Below are 6,461 nucleotides of genomic sequence, written 5' to 3'. Positions count from 1 at the left end.
CCCCCCCCCCCCCCCCCTAAAGCTAATAACCTCAAATACAAACTCAAGGAAATTATAAGAAATATTTATTATAATTTCTTCTGCTTGAAAAAGCGCTTTGCTTTTGCTGTAAATTTTCATGAGGGAATAAATATACGAGCATTTTTTTTTTTGAGAGCTGCAAACTGATTTAAGAAATTTTGGTAGAAGAAAATTTCTTTTCCATTTCTCGTCCGTCGTTTTATATGAATTTTTCGTTTTTCTTGAGAGTTCAGTTAATTTTTTAGGTATTTGAAATATTAAAAAAATTTAGCCATCGTGAAAAATCACCATCTCTATCGAAAACCAGAAATCGAAAAAATGAACATAGAAGTGCAAAAATTCATGGAATCAATAAATTTATTTTTACTGACTCTTTTTAAAATTTTTTATTAGGTACTTTTGAACGTTGAGCGCATCTTGAGTTTATAGAAGTTTTTATTAAACAAGTAGTTTTTAAGGAAAGAACACAACCGACTTCAATTCTCATATTCAAATTTAGGGGTACCTTTAATTTCTTCGTGATCCAATCATCGGATCTCTAAACCAAATTACGGGTACCATCTTTCCAATAAAAAAAGGATTATTGAAATCGGTTCACGTGGTAAAAAAGTTATGTATTCCGGCGAATTGATAACCTCCCCTTTTTTGAAGTCGGTTAAAAGTGTTTGAGTTCTGTTAATCTTATGTAAATAAAGTGCAGTTTATGAATTTTAAAACGTTTATTTATTTATTACATACTGTACATAAAACTTGCATAAATGTATTTTAAAGAGCGTATCAAGCAAATTTTCAGTATTTTCCGGTGATATATCTTTAGAAATATAAAAGCCCCCCTAAAATATATTCCTGGGTGCGCCCCTGATACCATTATTTTCGTACTTAATGCACTCATCTGTACCTTACTAGACTATTTTTATTCGATTGTAGAAGTTGAATTCGTTTAAGAAAGAAGCTTAAAAATAATAATAATAATATATTGGCGCTTACACATACGTTAGTGTTTGGCCGAGATTCTCCTCCGATTTGTGGCGTGCGCCTTGATGTTGTCACACAAACAGAGGGGACCTACAGTTTTACGCCGTCTCCGAACGGCGATTGTATTTTTATGAGAAGCTGTTTTTCATGGCAGAAATACACTCGGAGGTTTGACATTGCCTGCCGGGGGGCGACTGCTGCTAAGAAAAATCCTTTTTTCTACATTTTTTTGCGATGTTGCTTTGACCAGGATTTGAACCCAGGCCATGCGGAGTAAAAGCGCGCACTGCTTACCACTACACCACAGCAGCCGCAAAGAAGCTTTATAGACCTTCAAAATGATGCCTATAAATCTATCGTTTGAATAATATTATTTGGAGCTTTCATCTCCTCTTCTCATTCATCAATTTCGACTATTGCTTTTTGCAAAAATTTCTATGAAAGTCGTCAAAGATGTGCTATTGCTCTAAGTTTGTGAAATCGTGCAAAAACACGTGCTCCATAATTTTCGAAAAATCAAAGTAAGCGATATCAAGATGCTTAAGGGGGCCAAGCGAAAGGTGTATATCAAATTTGGTACAGATTGGTTAAATGATTTTCGAGATAAAAATATTTTATATATGTGGGCGGTGCCACGCCCAGTTACCAAAAATTTTATGAAAATCCAAGTTTTTGCAAACGTCTATTGTAAATATAAATTTTGAGCGAATATTTAAGTATTATTTATGCACGCTGCGAAAAAGATATGCAAATTACATACATAAATTCAAGGCCGTATTTAAGAAAAAATTACCTAACTTCAACAATTGTTGTCTGCTTTCCAAATTTGGGCATACATTATTTCGATAAGAATGTACTTTTAGAACAATAGGACATATGCATTTGGAAACTTTCATGGAAATTTCACGAAAAACGATATTCTGACTTGAAAAAATTTAGAAATGTAGGAAGTATTTCGGGTTTACCCGACTGAAAAACCACACAATAAATTTATATCCATCATTTTAAAGGCATGTAAAACTTCTTTCCAAAAATTTTAAAAATAGTACAAAAATCATTCAAGTATTATATAGATGCGTTCATCAAGTACGAAAAAGGGGGCTTTTGATAATAATAAAATAATAATATGTTGTTTATTTAATATCAGGTATCCCTTTATACTCTAAAAACTAAAACTCGTTGGTATACTTCAGAAAAATTTCAGTAGTTTCGTACAAGTTTCGAGAGCTTCGAGTTCTTTTTCAACTTAAGGAAATGCACCCAACAACTTTTAGGGTGTACTTTTTGCGGAGTGGATAAAGATGCAGGTTCGATTTCTGGTCCGAACCACATTCGAAAAAAAGTTTTTTTTTGAACAGCGGTTGCACCTCGGCAGGCAATGGCAATCCTCCAAGTGTATTCTGCCATGAAAAAATATCCCAAATTTCCTTAGCTGGTTTTTGTAAAAATCGGAAAATAATTTCTGGTTTGGTCTTTACTCATATACTATTTTTTATTAAGTTCTAGGATTAACGAGTACGCTATAGATCAATAAGGTAGAATAAACAAATTTTGAACATTAATAGTAAACTCGCGCTCAAAAAAAAAAAACACTTCGTCACTAAAACTCCAGTTACGCTATCCACATTCAGCGATACCATTGAAGAAAAATGTTTACCAACATTTTTCAAAAAGTAACCAATAAAAAAAAATATCCTACAAATAGTCCGGTCAAATTAGACCAAAAATAGGAGTGAAGTTACAATAATTCCCACCCAGCTGAAAATTGGTAGGATTGTTCAAAACACCATCATAAATGAAATCTAGAAACTCCTCATCGATGCGATACCTGAAAGAAAAAGTTTCTCGGGGTCCAAGGTACTGATATATGTTCCAAATATGAACCAAATCGGTCCAGCCGTTTAGTAGTTTAGTGACATACAATATACAGAAAACTCTATGGAATTGTGAAATTGTGACATCTCAACTTTCTTAATTTTTTGGCAACAACAGCAAGAAGTTTTGTTTTTTTTTAATCGAAAACCTTCCACACAGAAGGTCCAAAAAGCACTTTTTACAGAATTGAAATCGGTTCGGCCGTTTGGTCAGGCATCGCCGTCATACGGAAAACATTTCATTTTTATATATATAGATGACGACTACAACTCTTCCAACTTTTTGAGTCGTTATATCTCGGAGACGGTGGCTCTTATAAAAGAAGTATTTAGACATTTTTTATAGATAATTATCTGATCTACAATTTTTGTCCAAACTAATTTTATGATAAACTTACCGTTTTGCTGAAAATCGCGAAAACCCCGTTTTCGTGACCTTTGACCCCGAGTAACTTTTTTTTCAGTTATCGAATCGATGAGGACTTTCTAGATTTCATTTGTGATGGTGTTTTGAACAATCCTACCAATTTTCAGCTGGGTGGGAATTATTGTAACTTCACTCCTATTTTTGGTCTAATTTGACCGGACTATTTGTAGGATATTTTTTTTTATTGGTTACTTTTTGAAAAATGTTGGTAAACATTTTTCTTCAATGGTATCGCTGAATGTGGATAGCGTAACTGGAGTTTTAGTGACGAAGTGTTTTTTTTTTTTGAGCGCGAGTTTACTATTAATGTTCAAAATTTGTTTATTATACCTTATTGATCTATAGCGTACTCGTTAATCCAATTTTCAGCTGGGTGGGAACGCCCAAGTAGCAGCTAAGTGCCATTTTGATACCATATACCTCGAATGAGTATGTTAGAACCAGCCGGCGTGGTTGATGAAGTTGAGTATGTTGTGGAGACTTATATCAGATAGCTCTCGTAACGATGTGAACTCATATGCTACTAGCATGGTATTTCTGCTCCTCATTAGAGCTGGACATTTGCAAAGCAGGTGTTCTACTGTTTCCTGCTCGTTCTCATCTCTGCAGCTTCTACAGAAGGCGCTGTAGGCGATTCCCAGCCTTCTCGCGTGGGTACCAATCGGCCAATGCCCGGTAAGAGTCCCAACAAGCCTAGCAACGGCAGCCTGCCACGGTGCGACATCTTGGATCCGATTTCCGGAGATTGTGGAGAAATATGTCTTTATATAAGTTTCCAATTGGGGGTGAGATCCGGTCCTCGGTTGACACCAATGTGGAACCCTCTCTGGCTAACTCGTATGCAGCCTCGTTTCCGGGAATGTTTTTATGACCAGGTATCCAAACTAAATCTAGATCGAGTTCACGACTTACAGTATTTAACCGCGTCCTACACTCCTTGATTAGTTTCGACCTTGTTGTAAAAGACGCTAAGGCCTTAATGGCCGCATGGCTATCTGAGAAAATGGCTACTCGCTCGCCGTGACGCAATCCACTACGTTCTAAGAGACGGCAGCCTTCGGCTATAGCGAATACTTCTGCCTGGAAGACACTCGCGAAATCGGGCAGATGAATTGATCTTTTTACTCCCAGTGACTCAGAGTAAATACCTGCTCCAACTCCGCGTTCTATTTTGGAGCCATCGGTGTACATATGATGTATCCAGGTAGAGATATCAAGTTCCCCATCCCAGTCGGCTCTCGACGGAAGAGTGGCCCCGAAAGGCCTGTGAAACTCTCGAATGTCTAAATTGACCGGGCTAAAATTTGTGATGTTACTAAAAGGATACTGTTTCAGGGCTAATACATCTAGGATCATTGAAGGAGGCTTTAAGATCCGTAAGCTGTTGTGGAAAATCTTTGTAAAATTTTTTTTTGTCCCGTATTCGGCTCTCATAAATATGGTCACCGTACATATATTACTAATGGAAAAGAAAAGCAAGTAAAAAGGCTTAAGTTCGGGTGGAGCCGAACATTAAATAAATGCCCGGCGCAAGTATTAAATATAGTTTTTTTCACATTTTCGAAAACTCTACATGGTAAGCAGGTGTGGTTTTAATTTTAAATTTTAATTTTAGCCCTATTACAATAATTTTTTCTAAATTACTGTTATATGGGATGTGGGCGTGGTTATTATCCGATTTTTTAAATTTTCAGCCGTTCGGTATATTGTACCAAGGCTAACAACTTTGCCAAGTTTGGGAGCAATTGTTGGAGCGGTTACCATGATATACACATGTAATCATAAGTGGTCGTGGCTACGCCCATTTCCCAAAAATTTATAATTTTATTATTTTTCGTCTAAAAATTACTGCAAATATCAATTTTGAGTGAATAACGAAGGTTTCGTATTTCTATAAATTACTGTTATATGGGATGTGGGCGTGGTTATTATCTGATTTTAAAAATTTTCAGCCGTTTGGTATATTGTACCAAGGCTAACAACTTTGCCAAGTTTGGGAGAAATTGTTGGGGCGGTTACCATGATATTCACATGTAATCATAAGTGGTCGTGGCTACGCCCATTTCCCAAATATTTATAATTTTATTATTTTTCGTTTAAAAATTATTGTAGATATCAATTTTGAGTGAATAATCTAAAATATCGCAGTTTTCGTAATTCTGATAACTACCGTTATATGGAAAGTGGGCGTGGTTGCGGTCCGATTTCGCCCAACCCACCTACCTATCTTGGGTAAAGGGTAATTTCGTTGAGATATCTCAATTTTTGGTCGAGTTATCGTGTACGCGAACGGTCGGACGAACAGACATACATGGCATAATCGACTTCTCTTTTCATTCTGATCATTTGGGAGAAGTATTTATTATTAAAATGTATTTCATGAATAGCTTAATAAATCTACCCTATGGTCATTTCAGCGAAGACGACACCACAGGTCAAAAAATTAATTTCATAGATTGCGCTTAAACTTGTGACAACAGTAAAGCGTTAGCAGTTAGCATTTGGAATAATTCTTTAGAAATCGATTTTTATCAATTTAATTTTCACTATTTTCTCCATTTTTATTATTATAAACGCAACCGTAGTGCGACTATCTTTAATATAGCATTTTCTCTTCAAGTTGTCAAGCCATTTAAGGTGACAATGCATATAATAACTATCCAAAGAGGACGTACACCTCAAGGGCTGTTAAACAGTGAGTTATTACAAAAATAGATTTATTGTAAGAATTTGTCAGCTTTCAAAGAAATGCGTATTGGATGTCCTATCCGTCACAGCCAAATTTGTTCTTTTTTTAACCTAACTTTGCAAACCGAAAGCTTCCCATCGTTTAAATACATAGGGGTATTCACGATCCGGTGCATACTGTCTAACATGGTGATTGTGGTGTATATACTGTGGTCACTGTGTACTGTGGTATATGGTATATACTGTGGTGTGACATAAATTGAAAAGCTCGATTAATGGTGCGATAACCAATGACTACTGATGTCAACGTTGCCACTTTAAATGTTGCAAAAATAAATGAGTATTCGAACAAATTTAATTTAAAAGTACCAAAATGTGCAATTTAAAAAATAACCAAAATCCATAAAAAGGAACCATGTAACCAAATGAAAACAAGTAAGAAAGTCTAAGTTCGGGCGGAGCCGAACATTAAATAC

General features: G+C 35.7%; 1 protein-coding gene across 1 annotated transcript in view; it reads right to left on the bottom strand.

The window, feature by feature from the left end:
• The window catches only part of LOC118745558 (glutamate receptor ionotropic, kainate 2-like), a 637,377-nt gene that overhangs the window by 582,178 nt on the left and 48,738 nt on the right, over positions 1 to 6,461 (bottom strand). The gene's annotated exons all lie outside the window — the stretch shown is intronic.

This window comes from Rhagoletis pomonella, unplaced genomic scaffold, assembly GCF_013731165.1.
Source record: "Rhagoletis pomonella isolate Grant_MI unplaced genomic scaffold, Rhpom_1.0 Rhpom_scaffold_00009, whole genome shotgun sequence".
NCBI classification, from domain to species: Eukaryota; Metazoa; Arthropoda; class Insecta; order Diptera; family Tephritidae; genus Rhagoletis; species Rhagoletis pomonella.
This window is presented reverse-complemented; position numbering and strand designations above follow the sequence as displayed.